Source organism: Numida meleagris, chromosome 2 (assembly GCF_002078875.1).
Source record: "Numida meleagris isolate 19003 breed g44 Domestic line chromosome 2, NumMel1.0, whole genome shotgun sequence".
Classification (NCBI taxonomy): domain Eukaryota; kingdom Metazoa; phylum Chordata; class Aves; order Galliformes; family Numididae; genus Numida; species Numida meleagris.
The window spans coordinates 40,719,171-40,739,054 of record NC_034410.1 but is presented as its reverse complement, the minus strand read 5'-3'; positions in this window follow the sequence as shown (position 1 = coordinate 40,739,054).

Below are 19,884 nucleotides of genomic sequence, written 5' to 3'. Positions count from 1 at the left end.
GGGAATACAGTGCATCTAGGAATTAAACTGCGACTGGGTATTCGGGATGAATGAAATGAATAGGCTGCAACAGCTTTGCATCACTCTGAGCAGTCAGCAGTCCTCCTCTTTCTCAATCTTTTATACCACTATGAAAATAATTCTGTGATATTCTCGGGTGTGTTTAAGCTGCTGTTTTGCAAGGATGGATTTGTAAAGAAACAAACCCTCCCACAAACTTTTTCACTTTGGTAGGGAAGCATTGCAGAGCTGAGCCACTCCGTACATCAGCAGCAGAGCTTCTTCCAGCCCACGTCCACAGGCTGCTCGGTGTACGAAGGTGACAGCAGCACTGCATCCTCCAACACCTTGCTTCCCACATTGCTCAATCCATGGGATGCTGTGGAAGGCCCATCTTACCTCTGCAAGTGCCTGGCAGGTGATGTTTCACATTGCCTGCTCTTTGGGGGCATGGGGAGGAAGGTGAAGTGCTGAGTTCTTCACGTGTGGAAGGTTTCCAGTTTATTAGCATATTTCAGCCCAAATCACAAGCATCCTCCCTTGAAAAGAATGATAATTGGTGAGAAAATCTTTGGCACGCTGTTCCATCAGTTGCAATTTTGGGGTAATAACGTGGGAGGAATAAAGCACACCATAATTTCGGTAAGAAGTCATCTTTGCTAGCATTTTGGCACAATGATTTTTGAGAAGATATCCATTATTTTCGTGTTTAGGCCATAAAAGTGTGTGTGCAAAATAACACAGATAAAAAAAAATCTTATGGGAATGTTCTTGTGGCATAGCACGAAGATGAGACTATCCCTTCCATGACCATTTTTCAGTATAACTGAAATATTTCTATGCCTGAAAACAATGGAGTTTTAGGTGTCCAGGTCCCCTCTGAAACACACGTCCTCATTTATGGTGTTCGAGGGACTTGCTGAGGTGTGGTAATTCCAGTTTGGTGGTCTCTCTGCTCCGTGTGGAGTGAAAATAAAGGTGGAAGAGTGCCTCTGTGCTCACTGGAGTCGATACAGACTTCAAACAGCACTAGCTCCTTTGCAGTGCTGGTTCTGGAGCTCCATAACCCCATCACAGGGTCAGGAAGATTTTTGCACCTGTGACTGATGTCAGCGGGGGGGAAGAAAAGCAATTCCTCTTGCAATAGAAAACATACATTTCTTGAATAGTGGATGTTACCCATATACTGAAATCAGATGAAAAATAAAAGGAAAAATACTTGTGCCAGGGCAGGACGAAAGTTCAAGTTTCTGGGAAAGGTGATAGGGGCTCAAGAAGGCTGGAATGCTACCAGGGAACTTCCCATGGAAATTTCATAGAATCACAGAATATCCTGAGTTGGAAGAGACCCATAATGATCATCGAGCCCAACTCCTGGCACCACACAGGACCACCCAACAATCCCAAAAATCAGACCGTATGTCTGGGAGTGTTGCCCAGATGCTTCCTCAACTCTGGCAAGCTCAGTGCCATGACCACTGCCCTAAACCACTTTCTCTTGACCACATTCCCATGACCCCTTTCTCTAAACAAAGAACTCCACAAAGGTGCATGGAGCTTGTAGACCAAAAGTCCTTCTATATTATGATTGTCTTGAGGAAAGATGGTTTTAGGAGCACTTTGACTTCTATTTCCAAAGGTGTGTAACACCTCATCTATCGGCTATTGCATACAGATAAACTGCCACCTCTAAGGTGCCCATGGGCAACTGAAAGACAGAAACATTGAGGTTGCTTCACCTCCTGCAATGCTGGGACTCCAAGCCAAAGTGAATACTGGACCCAGGTCCTCAGAGACTCAGCTCACAGTTTCAGCTAAAGCCATCTTTTTCCCATCACAAGTTTCCAGAATTTCCTGATCTTCTTTTACACCTGCCTTTCTGCAGCTTGGCTATCCTTTCTCCCAGCTGACCCCTGCGTGCACGCCTAGACCATCCTCTCTCCCTAGATGACCAGTTGCTCTGGGTGGCTCTGAAGCCTGGTGTCAGTCTTGTGTTTTCCACGCTGTTTTAGCAGCATAGATGGTCACGGCAGGCTGGCTCTTCTGCTTCCTCATTTCAGCTGCTTTAAGGAATATTTAGGCTACAGAAAATCAACAGAGCATTTTCTAAACCATAGACAAAAGCTTTTTTCTCTCAGTAAAAATATTCAGACTGCTGTAGCAACTGCAGACCCAGTCATTCTCTGTCCACTGAAACGTGATGCTGATCTTATTAAGAAATCTGAACAAAACTTTTCTTTCACAGCTTGTAAAAAACATGGGAAGCAAATATAACAAGCCAAATCCCCAGTGTGAGATAACATAGCTGATACAATACAGGATAGAAGGTTTGGTCTAAATTTGATGCTGTCTTACTAAATGCTGTTAGGTGTTTATGAATATAGGTTAGCAGTTTCCTTTTATCTCATGTTTTGATTCTCCTCTGATATAACAGGCTCCCACTTTACCCTATAAACTTCTTTTGATGTATTGATACACCATGAATTTGTCAATCCTGGGGAAAATAAGACAAATGATCTTAATACTGTTTCTTTGGTAACACAGTCGTTGAGCTTTCATGATACAAGCATCATAGTAAAATGACTAACTGCATATGGGACTGCACATCCAGCTTTCTTTTGAAAAACTGCATTCCAAATGCACGCACGTAGATTTCTGTAGCAGCCTTACAAATAGACACTCAGTCATATCCCAACTTACAAACCGTACACTACAGGCAACCAGGGAGATAAACCCTTGTCTGACAATGAACAGCTTTGTCTCTTCCCCAGCTACAGCTCTCTGCCACGCTGAAAACAATTCTGCATCTGCTGGAGAATCCCAGCTCTGCGATCTGAAAACTGCTCTATCTCTACGCGGTACAATGACCAAACGCCAGATTAAAATACAGGCAGGCATTACATTATTTCATTACACAAATGAAATCTGTGTAACGCACAAATACATCTCCTTTCTGACGTTATTTAAGAAACCGCATTTCTTTCCAGAAAAGACTGCTTAAGAATTTTGATTTTTTATTACTATATATTTATGGTAATGTTGTAGGTATCTAAAGGGAAACAAAAAAAAAGCAGCAATTCATGGTATACATATTTGGCATAGAATGGTTAGTTTCTTAAAAATTAGCACAAAACTGCACCCATCAGAGATGTAAATATTTTGTAAAATTACAGTGCTTTTCTTGGTGCCATGAAGGATGCAATTTAATTGAAATTTTACTTGACTGCTGAAATACGTTTAATGTAACAAAACTCATACCCTTAGCAACGTTAATAGGTAGCTTGCTTTAGCAGCTATCAGCTCCCTGATCCTCACAATGACTTTCTGCAGAAAGCTGCAGTGTCCCCAGAAGCCTGTATGCAGGGAAATTTTACAGAGCAGACGCACAGCAAGAAACAAAATGGGATCAGGGCAAAAGGAATTGTACAAACTCATTTTTTTTTTTTTTTTTTTTTAGCAGCACAGCCCTTCTCTCATTTGCAGCACCAACGTTTCCCCCTAAGAAGCGCAGCCCCATGGCTCTATGTGTTGGGAAATGCGAGGAGGTGCACGGTGGGGTCAGGGAGCTAGGGATGACCCAACACCTGGGAATGGCCCTACCCACACCTCCTCACCGGCATCTAGAGGAGATTCTGGGGGAAAAACAGGATTTACACACAAGTGAGAGTGCTAGGTTTCCATAATGTGGGAGAACAAGGCTGCACATCTTATGTGTAAAATCAAAGCCAGACACACACACTGGAATTGCAGTCTCAATCCAGCTGCATCATTTTACATTACTGCTGTGCAAAGAAGAGCACATGCAGCTCGAGATGAGCCCTCCTGGGCACACAGGGATCCCCACGCAGGGCACTAACCAAATGCCCAGTGAGAGGTATGATGAAAATTTGCAGAGAATGTCTTTTCCTAGAAGAGCCTTCTGTGCATGGATATGAGCTGCAGCCACAATTTTTAACCCACTCACAAGAGGCTTGTTGTTAATAAAATTTCTCTTTTAGGGCCTTCCCCTCCAAATTAAAAAAAAAAAAAATTACAAATTGATAAATAATAGTGCATAAGCCATGGTCAGAAGCTGATGCGGACTCACTTTAAGGATCACATCTTGATACTGTGTATGCTGCTATTTCCCAGTTTTGAGCAAATCTGGCAATGAACGCCAGCTCTCTTCCACAACCAGGACAGCGCACAAAGCTTGCAGCATCACCAACCGCATCTGCAGACACATTTCCAGCAGCATCTAAAACATTTGGTTGCTAATTCCTATCTACCCAGCAAACCTTCCATCCAGGATTTCCTGGAAATCTATTCAGTATACCCAGCAACTGCCTGTTCTGCCACGTTCTCAAGCTAGGAAAATAAATGTCGGACGAGAATTTTAAAGGCATAATTATGGGAGCACGAAACTTGAGCCAAAAAGTGGAGGCAGCGCTTACTATCCTCTAACATTTCCCCTTTCATATTATCAAAAGATCAAGTTCTTAAGCCTGCTGAACCACAAGAGCTATGAAACCCAGAGCTCAAACAGAAGCGGACAATGAGAGGCATTTCCTAAAGCTGCCCTAGCAGTGCTTCCTGCTGAAACGGGGAGGGTCACAAATGTAAATCTCATTTGGAAAGTTTCTAACCCCGGGGATAATATTCAGCGGTGCTGCCACTCTCACTGCCATCTGCACTAGCAAGTGGTTCAGACTGAACGAGGCAGCTCCATCCCACTGCGTGAGCCCAATTGTTTGCATTCTTGCACAAATGTGTGAATGGCAGCCTTCCGGCGAAGCAAATGCTGGGTCTGCTCCCTTCAAAGTGTTTGTGAGTGATCCTTGCCCTGCTGGCTTCATCCTTAATTGGTCTACACGGCGGGGAGCAATTAAAAATAAATGGAGGCTTGCTGCGCTGCTGGAAGGGAAGTTCTGCCACTCCAGGCGTGAGCACAGCTACCTTAGTCCATGGCATGCACAAAGCAAGTGCGTGGAATGGCAAAAGGGAAAGGAGAGACCTGGGTACTGCAAGCATGTGCCATGGAAGAAAATCACCTCGTAGGCTCCAACAATGCGTCAGCAGCCTCATGCTTCAAGGCTTGCGTGTCTGGGGCAGGAGCATGCTTGTCCTGGTGTTTCTGCTGGGTGTCAGAATGGTATCTCCTGCTATGCCTGTGGCTCAGACTTGGGACTTCTCAGAGTCTTTGCAGAATGGCTCTTATCCATGTGGAAAAGGAGGTTTCTTCAAATGAAACTATTAGAAGTTGTAAAGTCAACTAAGATGGGACAATTTCGAGCTACTTGTTCAGGAAAATCCACTATAAGGATGAATCCATAATTCTGACCAGTTACTGAATTAAATCCTGAATTAAATTTGTACAGGTGATATCCTGAAACAATCTGAGCTGCAATTATTAAGAGCTTAGCGTCTCTAAAGGAAGGTACCACTCTTTCTAAGCAGATTCAACAAGCATTAGGCAGGGACAGTGTACAGGCACGCACTCCTTGCTACTCTCATTTCTACACCCAGTGTTTAGAACGGAAATCTAGACGTATCTCTGAAAATTATCTCTCCTATAGCTGATGTGTGATGTTCAGTTTCTGCAACACAGGTAGGGAGTGTGCCAGAAAGGTCTATTTCATAGAATCACAGAATATCTCCAGTTGGAAAGGACCCACAAGGATCACCAAGTCCAACCCTTGGCTCCACACAGCACCACCCAAAATCCAAACCCTATGTCTGAGAGCATTGTCCAAACGCTCCTTGAGCTCTGGCAGCTAGGGCTGTGCCCCCTGCCCTGGGCAGCCTGTTCTGTGCCCACCACCCTCTGGTGAAGAACCTTTCCCTAACCCCCAACCTGACTCTCCCCCATCACAGCTCCATTCTCTTGGGTCTTGTCGTTGTCACAGCAAGCAGAGCTCAGTGTTGCCGCTCCACTCAGTGTGAGGAGCTGCAGCTACCATGAGGCCTACCCTCAGCTCCTCTGTTCTGGGCTGAGAAAACACAGGGACCTCATCTGCTTTTCATATATCTTGGCCTCCAGACCATTCCCCATCTTTGTTGCCCTCCTTTGTACAGCCTCTAATAATTTTATCTCTTTATTATGTTGTGGCACCCAGAACTTCACACCATGCTCAAGGTGAGGCTTCACAGTGCAGAGTGGAGTGGGACAAGCCCTTCCCTCTCCCGGCTGGCAGTGTGGGCCTGACACACCACCCCCAGGTACGGCCGGCCCTTTGGGCTGCCATGGCATGCTGCTGACTCAGATTCAACTTACAGCCTGCCAGAACCCCCAGTCCCTTTTGCGGGGCTGCTCTCCAACCCCTTGTTCCCCAGTTTGTACATACAGCTGGGTCTGTCACATCCCAGGTGCACAATCGAGCACTTGCTCTTCTTCATGCAGTTGGTGACCACCCTCTAATTTGTCAGCACTCCCTTTAGCATCTTCCACAAATTTACTTAATATAACTTCCAGATCTTCACTGGAGTCATCAATGAAAACATTTGGTTTTGAAAATGCAGCCCTGTGAAATCCCACAAGAGGCGATTAAGAGAGCTGTCAGGGCACAGACTCCCCTTGCCCACCACAACCATATTTTGGTTGTCATGGGACATTCTTAGGGTTACACTGCCATGGCTGTATGATGCCACAAGCTACCTCCCTGATGACCCCTACAAATACAGGGACCCTGACAACAGAACACCCGTCACACAGCAACTTGCGCCTTGTTGTGCACCAACATCTGACACAAGAAGCAATTTGGAGAGTGGCTTTCCCTCCCATTGTGGGAGCCTTTGAAGCTAAAGCTTCAGAGGAGCAGCAGCAGCAAAGCCGAGCCGATGGATGTTGATCCACATGAAGGCAACGTCGAGCCCATGGAGGTGGACCTCCATCAGAGCGGGGCAGGCACTATTACATCATGCTCGCCCAGAGACGTCGCCACATCCATCAGCGGCATGCCAGGGGCTCTCAGTTTTGATCTCGGCGTTGAATTGTCACCATCTGCCAGAGAGCCCCTGTACTAGCTGCTGCTCCCTGTCACCCTTTCTTCCCTGTCCCTCATCCTTCTCCAAGACCTCTCACCTCTTCTTTCCCAAGCTCAGAGGAATGGGGAAAGATTGGGACTGGGACTGGTGTCCTCTGAGCTGCTGCACGGGTACAACAGAAAGAGTCCCTGCAGCCCTGAGCTCCCTGCAACTTCCAGGGGAGCCCTGAGGAAGCGGGAAGGAGTGGGACTGGCATCCTCTGAGTTGCTGCAGCACGACACCAGGAGTCCAGCAGATGGCCCTGAGCTCTCTGCAGCCTCCAGGCAGTGTCAGAGAAGCTACAGAGGCAGTTGTTCCTTCAGAGAAGCAGAAAACTTTGATTTGGATGGGAAGAAGGGCTGAAGTTCAGCATGAAGGTCCATTCCAGTTGCTCCATTAGAACTTTTTTTCAAGACAGCACAGCAAACAATTTAAAAGGACAATAGAAAATAATAACAACAAAATCTAAACAATTAAAAAAGAAAGAAAGCAAAAGTAAGTTCTCCTTTCTTGATACTTTTCAATCTACACTAGGACTTGCCACACCACCTGGACTCCCCAGCAAAGAACAACTTCTCCCTGTGGGGTGAGGGCCCAGCCATGGCCTCGGGCTGCAGGAAAGGCCCAGCTCTCTGTCAATGCCCAATGGCAGCAGTGAGCACAGCGCAGGTGAGAGAAGTGCTCAGCCTCCAGACAGAACTTCAGCAGGAGGCAAGGCATCAGGATTCACAGGACGGGATGGCCTGGGGCAGGTGCAGAATCCAGCACTTGCTCTTGTTCAACTCAGTACTCTGGGATTGTAGAGAGATCCTCTCTCTTAGGAAGTGAGCTACAGGAAGCAGCACAGAAAGACTTTTTGCAGTAGATTTCAACCTCAGAGGACAAACGGGTCATATTCATTGGATTTCTGCATAGGAATTCCTTCTGCATAGGAATATCTCAGGTCTTGAATTTCACTGGGAGCACATGATTTGCTCAGCTGCTGAACTATGATGTCTGGATTTATGTACGAGCACACCCATTTGATGTATTGTTTGTAGACACCTCTCAAACACCTCCAAACCTGCAAGATTTCAGCAGCAGTAGGATGCTGTGGGGGCTGTGGAGAAGCCTTTCATGTTCTCTCCATAGAGAGCTGGAGAAGATAATATACTCCATAATTCTTCTACAAAGCAATGTCACTCATCCAAGGCACTTTCCTTTTAGCCCATTAATTTGTAATACAGTTTGTAAAAAAGAAGAAGTTCAAAATGATGCAAATCTCTATAAAACAGCTCTGAGTGGAGAAACAGTGAGGGGCCAGTTGCTTAGTGATAATCACAAAGGCGGGGAAGAAAACACTGCAAGCCCAGCTATATCTGTGCAGTCGATGTGATGAAAAGGCCATGGCCTTGCAAGGGAAACAACATTGAGCTGCTTTGTTGTGTTGCTTGCGAAGATTTCTTATATGCTCATTCTACTTGATTACACTCAACACTGATAATCAGGTCTTTCAACTCCGAGGTTAAAATTCTCCTACTAAATAATGCTCAGAGTTCTAATATATTGTTACTGTGACCTTGATAATAAGGTCTTTAAAATCAGGTCCTATTTCAAAGCAAAAATAATCCAATGTGTCTTGCATATACTATGTGCTCCTCGCATGTATTTAAAACTCAGAGATTAAACACCATGAAAGGTGTTTAGATGAGGCACACAAAACACGCTGATGATTTGAAGGCTGCCATAAAAAGCAGTGTAAAGATTTAAGCAACAATAACAAAATGCCACAAAGGGAAATTCAGATTACCCGCTACCTACGCATACATGCAAACAGAATACTTCCATTCTGCATGCGCACAGCTGAACCTGCAGTGTCCTCAGAATTCCTAACACTTTCCCTTGAGAACATATATACACGCCAGCAGACAAGGACCTGTATATCACAAGCTACTGGATACATACCAGAGAGACAACCAGCCCAAGTCCTTTCAAAGGACTTGGACAAACTCCATCCCTCATCTGGGGCCACCAGTGCAGCACCAGCTGCTGGGGACAAGCACACTTTGGACGAGATCTTGCCAGCACCAGTGGCTGTATCCTTTTCAACACAGACACCCTGATAAATTTCACCTCTCTGCTCCTTCTCCCTTCTTTTCACCAAAGATAAAGTGATTAATCATGGCAAGTTAATCAGACTGTTACTAGCTATTGGCAGCTGGGAGGACTTGGCAAAAAAGCAGAGTGGAGCCTGATGAAAGTTTGCATTTTAAGGTCCTATCCAAAAAGTCATTTAGTTACAATGAACTCTAATCTCTGTGGGCTGACTTAATGGGCAGGAATTTACAAGAAGCCTCTGATGCTAAAACTAGCCTGGTAATGTGAGGTGGGGCTTGCAGGTGATATTTAGCCTACTCAAAAGGCAAGTGTTAATTCAGCAGAAGGTGGTGCTACATGAGAGATCTCAGCTAGCAAGCTAGCACTGATTGTGTTATTTTCCCAGCATTAAATCTGTAGAAGAATTAGTCACATTCCCATAGTCAAAACTAAGCTTCCCGATAAAGTAGGACATCAACATCTTTATTAGCTATGAAAAACATCATGCCCTCTCCACATCAGCAGCAAGAGCCAGCTGGAAAACTTTGGCAGCCTGTTCTCAGAAATTTTTGTCTGCTCAGAAAAACATCCATTGGAGGAACCCAAACCTTCAACAGAATTTGGAAAACTTTCATCTTGACAGTGTACTCCAGGACAGAATTTCTGCACCTGAAAAGAGCTGACTAGGAGCATGGGCAGCATGCTGAGATCATACTTCTGCTGTGGGAAACACCTCCATTTCTCCTTCCTTGGGGATCTCCTCAGCCCACCCCTCTCTGTGGTACAGGCAGAGCCTGAAAGACGTTACTGAAAAATGACCAAAGTATTTGCCTGCAGAAAGAAATACTGTTATTTAGTAAAACTCTCAAGAGTTTGGGTTTTGTGGTTTTTTTGTTTGTTTGGCAAAACCTTACCTCTTGGATCTCTTTTAGAAACAAAACAAGATCTCCAAGAGCTAAGGATCCCTGAATAATATATGAGAGAGCTGAATTAAATGATATTATCTTAAGATATTATCTTTCAAGTTGGATATTAGGGAAAATCTCTTCTCAGAAAGAGCAGTGAGGCACTGGCAGAGGCTGCCCAGGGAGGTGGTGCAGTCACCATCCCTGGAAGTGTTCAAGAACCGTGTGGATGTGGCACCGAGGGACGTGGTCAGTGGGCATAGAATCATAGAATCACAGAATTAGCTAGGTTGGAAAAGACCTACAAGATCACCTAGTCCAACCATCCACCTACCACCAACAACCCCACTAAACTACGTCTCCCAACGCTATATCTAAACGTTTCTTGAACACCTCCAAGGACGGTGACTCCACCACCTCCCTGGGCAGCCCGTTCCAGCGCCTGACCACTCTTTTGGAAAAGTAGTGTTTCCTAATGTCCAGCCTGAATCTCCCCTGGCGCAACTTGAGGCCATTCCCCCTCGTCCTGTCACTAGTTACAAGAGAGAAGAGGCTGAGTCCCAGCTCACTACAACCTCCCTTCAGGTAGTTATAGAGAGCGATGAGGTCTCCCCTGAGCCTCCTCTTCTCCAGACTGAACAACCCCAGCTCCCTCAGCCGCTCCTCATAAGGCCTGTGCTCCAGACCCCTCACCAGCTTCGTTGCCCTCCTCTGAACACGCCCCAGGGCCTCAATGTCTTTTTTGCAGTGAGGGGCCCAAAACTGGACACAGTATTCGAGGTGGGGCCTCACTAGGGCTGAGTACAGAGGGGCATGGTGGAGGGTGGGTTGGCAGTTGGACTAGGTGATCGTAAAGGGCTTTTCCAACCTTAAATATTCTATGATTCTAAGGTACGAGCTTTATACCAACGGAAGGATCTAGCACAGATTCACAGGACCCTCTGACTGAGTTGCAGGCATTATTTGGTATCAGCCAAGCAGTTGCACATGCCGTAAAGCAGTTAAAGATGACAGAGAGAGCAGATGTATTTAAGAGACCTAATTCACTTTGTTAAAGAAACTGTCTTCCGCTTTTCCTAGTTACCCCAGTGAACTGAGTTAAAACAGACAGATCTGCTTGTGTCTTCAGGCTTTCTGAGAGAACTAACTTATTACTAGTTCTCAGCAATCAAGAAAGTGTCATCTATTATGTTCTTCAAATAAATACTTTCTGTCTAGAGTTATTATCATATCAAAATATTACTTTTTCATAACTATTTGCCCACAGCTTTGCCATTCACTCCTGAAAAATCCAATCTAGTCTCCACAACCTACATTCCTCCTAAAACATTTAATGATTCTGGAAAACAATTTATATCATGAGAATTTCATAAAATAGCAGGAGAAATTGAGAATATCAGTCACATGCATTCCTAACTGTAACAACCTCTGGCACTTTAATGCAACATAGTTTAGTTTCCTCAAAATAAAAATTGATTCATTTCAGAAAATGTACATTTTAATATAAAGATTACTGTAGTTGAATAATCTGAATGACATCTCTGATTAATTCTGTTTCCAGCTCCTGTGAGCTACAACAAACAGGAGGAAAGGTCATTCTGACCAACAGTGTTCCCCAAATCCAGCTGGTGACTACCAGCAGTAGCTATTTACAGTTTTAGAAGACAGAACTACAAGCCCCAAATATTTTTCAAGTGCTAAATCAATTAGTCAATATTTAAAGGCCATATATGATTAAATTCTTCCTTCGCTTGCCCTGCACACATTCCTGCTGCTATTTCACACACATAGTGCACAGTGGCAACCTGCAGTCTCCACCGGTTGGTGCTGCACTGTGGGAATCAGATACCCATAATAGCAGTTCCTGACCCAAAAACCTGCAGTTTAAAAGGTCCCCAAAATATTGACGTGTTACTTTGAAAGACAACAGACACGAAACCTGGGGTGAGAGTTCAAAATAAGGTTTGGGGTTCATTGTATGAACTGTAGTTTTCACTCACACTGGGGCATTCCTTTAGCATCTGTTCTCACAGAAAAGAAGAAGACACGGGCATTATGAAAATTGCTGGTGAACCACTGATTTCAGGCAGCTTTAGGGTCATTTTGAAATCTGCACATCCCCTTAGTAAGAGAAAAATGTGGTCAAATATCAGGAGCATGGACACTCCTTCAGAAATGAAGGGTCAGCCCAGGCTGCAGGGCCCAGCCAGGGGCTGGGAGCAGGGCTGGGAGCAAGGCCTCCCCGCCACCCAAGGGCTGTGCCCATCACACACAGACGCCTCACGCTTCTGCCTCCTTTCATCATCTTAGCAGTGCCTGTGTTGGCTTTTGTTCTGCTGTTTTTCTGGAGTTAACCAATACAAAAAAACCATCACGTTGCTCTTTGTGACCCCATGTGTAGCCTCTCGGCAGTGCGGTGTGCCCGGCTGCACTGCAGATGGCCGGGAGGCAGGTGAGTATTGACATCTACCTCCTTCCCACTCCACAGTTAGCTAGGCAAAGGGGAGGACAAGGGTATCAGAAAACAGGCCTCTGAAAAAGCAGTGTTAGAAATAAATGCCGCACAGGGTGTCCAACCTTCTAAATAAGACAGCGACAGTGTCCATTTTAACAAATACAGCCTCTAAAGTAAGGGAACATTGTGTGTTCACAGAAGTCTGTAATTAAACCAAAGTAAAACGTTAGCTAGAAATATCCAAGCAGACTCAAAATTAGAAATAATCATTTGACTATGGATACATCTTTGAATTTGCTCAATGGCCAGGAATGGCAAGATGGGGAGACCACAATGCACATTTAAGGGGCAAACCGCTACCTGAAAATGAAACATAATGGTTATGAGATGGTGGGGAAGAGACAAAGCAGCAAGTAAATCCCACCACAGCTAGTGCCTTCGGTCCAGTTTTGGCTTAGCTCTGATCAGCTGAATAATTTCAGGCATCATTCTTAGCCTACAGAAGGCAACAAACAGATTTCACTTGTGTTTTCTCTGATGCCTGAGTATGTAAAACGAATGCAAACGATCACCTGGCTCTTTTCAAGGTTCAAAACAGAATATGAAAATCAAACATATGCTGCAAGCATAAATTGCTATCAAAGACATTTATATTTACAAGAACAACTTTTAAAAAGTGTAAACAAGATATTATTTATTTACATTTATTTGTAGTTATATTACACAGCATAAACTACATATAAGAACGCTTTTGCTGTAAATTCACATGGACCAAGGAGGAGGTTCATTTATTGGAACAATTCTGAAAATTCAGACACATCATATATGGTTAACATGAGACAGTTGACTTAGATGTCAAAGTTAGCTGCAGAGAAGAACAAATATTAGACCTTTTGGAGCTGTGTTGCTTTCCACTTTTGCTTACAGGTACAACTTGGGCTCTTGATTTCAGTCTATAGAAACCCTGGCTCCTGTGCTAGGGCAAGCTGTGCTTTTAGACAGGTAAAAGCTTGGCAGCTAGGCTCAGGTAAAAATGTGAGCAGTGATTCCCCAGAATTCCCAAAGCCATTTGACTTGTGGTTGATGACTTTCAGGCTTATCTCTTTTTAAGTCTACTGTAAGGAATGCAGCTTTTGTTAACAGTTTGTTGGTTTAAATAATTTTAGTGGTAAATTTGTGGTGATGTCAAGTCTTGAGATATTTTCCAAATGAATCAGTTCTGTAAATTAAAATGGGAATAACAGTGAGAAAACTAAACTAACCTCATCTTCCCTTTAGCACAGATGTATTTCATTAGCTTAAAAGACAATAGAAACTACAGACCGTGTTTCTTCTGTAATTGTTTCAGTTTTCAACAATTCATTTCCAATATCTCAGATCTTAATTCTGATTTCTTGGAAAACGAACATTCTATTCATCTTATCTTACAGCTTGGCTACAGTTAATAATATTTCACTAGCAAAAATGGGCAGGATTTGGTTTATTAACATTTTTGTGTGCCTCCAGAAGAACACCAGGACAGCGTACAACATTCTTAATGGACAGTGCGTTTTGGTAGCAAGAACACGATACACAAAAATATTCAGTGCTCTAACAGTGCCTCTCCTGGCATCCTTCTCAGCTGCATCCGATTACGAGCAACAAGGGCTCACAGCAGCTCAGCTATCAGGCAGGTTAATGCCAATCAGCACAGACTGGAAGGAGCAGTTTTACTAGGAGGTCACAGCAGACAGGAAGGTTGAAGAATTGTGGCCAGAATAAAAGATGTCTCCCATGATGCTCAGAAGGAAACAGAGGTCAGAATGAAGCTATTTTAGCTACATGCTAATACAAAAGTAAGTAAAAACTAGCACTGAATCATACTGTCTCAGATAAGGTCTATTTTTGCTTCTTCCAAGGCCAATTCAGGAGTCAAGCTCCAAGTTAAATTTGTTTTTATGCTTTTTGTGATCAGTGTCTGTTCCCCACTTTTTAAAATGTTTCCAGCTACAAAGCAAGGCATTTCTTCCTGTCAGATCTGGATTAAATGAGAAGCCCAGTGTAATAAGTAACACAGGTATTTGTTCATTAAGCAAGGCAACTTTCCCAAATTTGAAGCATATGCAGTTGTTTTTTGATGGTGGTGGATATAAACAAGATATTACAATTAGGGGAAAAAAAATTCTTGCAAAAATCTTATCACCTCCCTGCATCCTCCTGTTCTTTCAGCCTGCTCCAAGCTTCCAGCAAAGCACAGAGTAAGGCAGTACCAGCCAGCTCATTCAAATCCCTTCCCCAAAGCTGAGGTTACTTTGCTGATGCCAAATTTCAGTGGCAAAATGGCAGATGCAGGCACAGGTCGAGTGGTAGTGGTACCACGAGCAGAGGAGATACCTTTATATCCTCACAGCTTCCTCAGAAATCCAGTAACACAGACACAATTCCTATTCAGGCTGCAAAGAGTAACGCCACTTTGCAGCTGCTATCCAGGGCACCCTGACTTTAGGAAACCCTCAAGAACAACACTGAGGGCCTTCTGGCCACAAGGCTCAGTTAGCAAGTGTCATTCCCATGAAAGCTCTCTGCTCACAAGCATCTTCTCATAAGCAAGGTATCCCCTGATAGGAAGTCCTGTCTGTAACCCTACTGAAGAGCTTAAAACCCATAGCTGTGTCAGCAGCAGGACAAGACCTGGAACCTGACATATCTCTGTGGACACACTGATGCTTAATAAAGGCAAAGCCTATTAGCTTTTTTCTCCATGGACCATTTCTCATCTACATGGATATCTGTCTGCATGAAATATGCAGAAACTTACTATCTCTGTGGTCTCTATCCCACTGCAGTCAGACTTAGATGAAATGGCCCAATGTTCAGTACCTGCTCAGAGGCCAGAAATTTGACTGAAATAAATGGGCTCACGTATACCAAGTGCAAAGCCAGCACTGCAGACAAGAAGGACATCAACTGCCCTACTGTTCTGACTTGTCTGCTGAGCAGTGACACTGCTCTTAATGTACAATAATCACTTATTTCCAGCCTTATTTCTGAATAGAAAGCTTTTGAAAGAGAGCTTTTGAAAGAGAATCTCTTTCCATAGTTTACCCTGGTTATGCCAGTGGGTAAATGTTTAGTGGTGAAACCAGTGCATTAAAATGGTTGTATGCTGCTTTTGTTGTGGAAGCTTTATAATCAGTCAGTTGCTCAATTCAGTCAGCATGACTGAAAAAATTATGTTTCATCAACTGCAAAAGGTATTTGCATTGTTAGAGAGTCATACTGTCGCCAAAGAGAAAAAGGCAAGCAGCACTCATTTCCTAGATCTGAAGCTCAGAAAAAGTCCCATTCAAGTTCTGAAAACATACAGTAACAGTAAATACACTCCACAGGCTCAAAAGCAATAAAAATGATAGAATATATTGATGGATGTGGAGTGATCTGATGCTTATGGATGATGCATCCAAGGGAAAAAAAAAAGACACAGAAAGCCATTCTGACTGTAAGGCTCCACGTTTTGTATGTCAGCCACCCTGACATTATTAAATAGACTTCAATGTAAGGTCTTAATGGATGGCCACTGTACAAGAAACTGAAGCTAGGAGCCAGTCACTGAGGTTAGTTCAATGTCCAGCAGCAAGATTAATTAGGATTCAGATTTGGATTCTGGTTTGCCATTGATCAATGTCACCACCCGAAGTTCAAGGCTCTTTTACTTTTTTTCCTAAGAGTACTGCTGAAGATGCTCCTTCACATTTTCTTCAGTCAGTCTGAACCACAAAGAAGTTCCCACCATGATCTGTCTTCACCACACTGCTCTTTCTTTTTAAGGGTGATTTTCTGAAGAAATTTGCTTTTCCCATGTTATTTACTATTTTATTATGCTCTGCCTATTCCTCATTCCACCTCTACTGTTTCTAACTCCATGGCTTTTCTTGCTCTGATCCACCAAACTTCCATTTCTTCTTTTCCTCTCTTTTTTAAATGTTTTTCATTCAGAAGTCATATTTCAAAGTCCTGGCAGTAAGTCCTTTGGCAGTGAGATGGAAGTGTCATGTACTTGTTGGACTGCAGATGCCTTCCTCTTAAGTCCAACATCTTTTTCATCCAGCCACTAAAAGAAGCTGATTCTTAAGGTAGATTCAGTGGTAGGTATGTGGTTATGTACCATATAGTTAAAGCAAAGGTACATTTTATTTAGATAATTTTACAATAAATTGAGACTCAGTGTGCATTCTCCTGCTTGATTGGTTAACTCCTCTATTGTATCTGTATTTTCTGAATTTCGAATTCCAGCTGATTAGTTTATTTCTTAAACTCCTACCAGTAGAAGTTAAAAAAAAAAAAAAAAAAAAAAAAAAAACAGAAATGGAAATGGAAATGGAAATGGAAATGAATACAATGAATTTTAACCTAAAGCAGAAATTCCCTCATGGAGCCTTAAAACTGGTTAGTGCCACTTTCTGCAAAGTTCAGATCAGATACGATCGTGTGGATAGCTGGTCAAGCAGCATGATTACAAATATATATATATATATAAAAGGCAAATGGCACAGATGACTTTCAAGCTTTGCAGAAGCTCAGTGTGAGAGGTCCTTATTCCTTCCAGGACGACCCTTTGCCAAAAACTGAAGGAGCACAAAATGTGCCAGAGGGAAACATTGATTCCACGCAATCAATAATTTTGATTTTCATGCTGTAATTCTGTAATAAATTAGGAATCAGAGGATCTACCAAAAAAAGCCAGATGGTTCATTATGAAATACACCAGCTGTCCTTTTTCCTCCAATGTCTCATTTTAAACTAGTGGAAAATGCAATTACTTTAATCTACTCTGTATGGCCATATAATAAAAAACAGCAACCAAAATAAAGGTTGAAATACCAGCCACTCACTGCATTCGCATAATCTACCCTCATGATGTCACACAGCGTAATCACTTTGCAAAGCAGATCACTTATCTCCACTGAGGTACCTCAGCTTTCAACACCATAGTGGTTGTACATAAATTAATAGCTGTACTATTACTACATTTATTTCTAACAATATCAGCAGCAAGCTCTGTTGGTTCCAAGTGTATCCATTGGTTTCCAAACATGATTCCTGTCTATCGGAGTTCATAGTGACAGTGCAGACAAGCAGACAAACATCTTTTAGAATGAATCAAAGACAGTTTCAGAGAGTGGTACGTGTATGGAAACACCTTAGTTCAACCGGCAAGCAATAAACCTATTTCCAAAATGCTCATATATTTGAATGGAAGGCAGACGGAAAGGAAGTTACTTAAAAATCACATTTGTGTTTAGTATCTTTGGGTGCTAACTTTGGAAAAACAATACATCAGAACTGTAAAAAAGTCATCCTTGGCATTGTAGAAGGATACTTTCTTAGGCACACTGGACTAAAACCCTCCCGTTTGGTTTTAGTTGTATTACTTAGAGGATTAATTTGGCATATTTTAAGAATGTAACAGAACATGCACATTCTTCACATCTCAGTCTCAATTATTACAGAACACCCAAAAACGTTATGCTAAGGTTTCCCAGAGATAACAAATCTATCCCTCAGCCAAGCATAAAGAGGTAAGCAGTGCAAAAGGAAGCAGAACAGTGGGATGTTTTTCACATTGCCTCGCCAAATAAAAGAAAAAAAGACAATTCGTTTTTAAGTTGCTTCCACTTCCCTAAAGAAGACTTAATTCCTGTTGCTAGGTGAGTGTACCAGCAATGTCTAAAATATAGCTCAGTAAAATTTGTGTGGGATTTGCTCACCTACGTAGCTGTTATTGATGGGTTTCTAAATATCAGCCCTTCAAAAACTCATGGAAAGTTGGTCAAATGTATCAGTGTTAGATCTACAGCCACAGCTTCTGCACACTGGTAATTGAAATGATGATGTTTGGGAGGCCAAGTACAAACACTTACTTTTCTTGCCCCATCTCTGGAGGCATTCAAGGCCAGGTTGGATGAGGCCCTAGCCAGCCTGATCTAGTGGTTGGCAACCTGGCCCATGGCAGGGGGTTGGAGCTCAATGATCTTTAATGTCCCTTCCAGCCTAAGCCAGTATATGATTCAATGATTCTCTGAGAGAAGAAAGAAATAGTAATTTCATAGACTTTACATAAATCGAGTCACATAAATTCATTTCTCTCTTTTGGAAATTGACAGTCACCTCTGAGAAGATCGGTTATTCTAGGGGAAAAAAGTGTTTTTAGGGACTAGGATTCCCTGTTTATTTTCATACGCACAGTACCTAGTATTTCTGTGACTGTTTAAGTGTCTAGGATGAACAAGAAACCAGTGAAGCACAGAAACAGATAGCAAAAGCTGAAATAGCTCTAAAGCTTAGATACGGTAATGATGCACACCATTTACAAAACACAGGAGAAACAAGCATTTATCTTTATTTCCAAACAAGACAGAATTTCAAAATATAAGTTTAAACATCTGCTGTAGTATTACTAATTCAAATGTTGTTGGAATGTGGAAATAACTCATTTCCACCCCTAAAGCTGTTTATTTTAAGTTATTTACATGTTATTAACCTACAGTTTCAATAAATGCTTCACATAGTTGTTTTTTGTTTGTTTTTAATAATATGACTATGCATTAAATCTCTGCCTCTTATTTTAGGCATTTTTAAAAGACAGCTACCTCAATCCACTCTGTAACATAATGTTTATACTACCTCTTCTTAGCAATATTTTTAACTGAACATAATCTGTTTTTTAACATAATCCACAGCTGCTTCAAAATGTCTTTTCTGAGGTTCTAGTCCTTTTTTTTCAAAGGACTTTCATGAAGAATGTCTTTAATTAGTATTCATTTCAAGTACATTTTTAATTCATTTCATAAAAATCTGGTCTGACTAAAGTTCTTACTATTGTAAATAACTGACTGGATACTAAATCTTGAAAATGACTCTAGAGAGCAGTAAGCTAATTCAAATGCCATTTTTCCAGATTTCCTTTAATACCGCTTTTTGGTGTATTTTGTTCATTTTTTGTATTGCTGCTGAAATTAAAAGTCTATGACACATACTTGAACTAGAGAAGGTTAAATTTTTCCAGTGATGAATGTTTTACCCAACAGGCATCCTGCAGTACACTGAAGATGGTAGGTGTTGTGCAGTTAGCTTAGGTCTTTACTGTCACCAAGATCTGAAGCACAGCACAAAGCTGAGGCAAAAATAAAGGCTAAAAACCCTGTATTTTCTGCTTTGGCAAGTTTCAGTTGGCTAGTCACTGACTTTTTTGTACTTCACCACATACATGCAACATAATGTCATAAGGAGAAAGTTTTCAAGCCTGCCTTTTATTTCACAGAATCAAAAAATTGTAGGAGTTGGAAGGGACCTCTGAGAATCATTTGGTCCAACCCCTGCTGAAGCAGTATCCCTACAGAAGGTTGCACAGGAAAGTGTCCAGGTGAGTCTTGAATATCTCCAGCGAAGGAGTCTCCACAGGGCAGC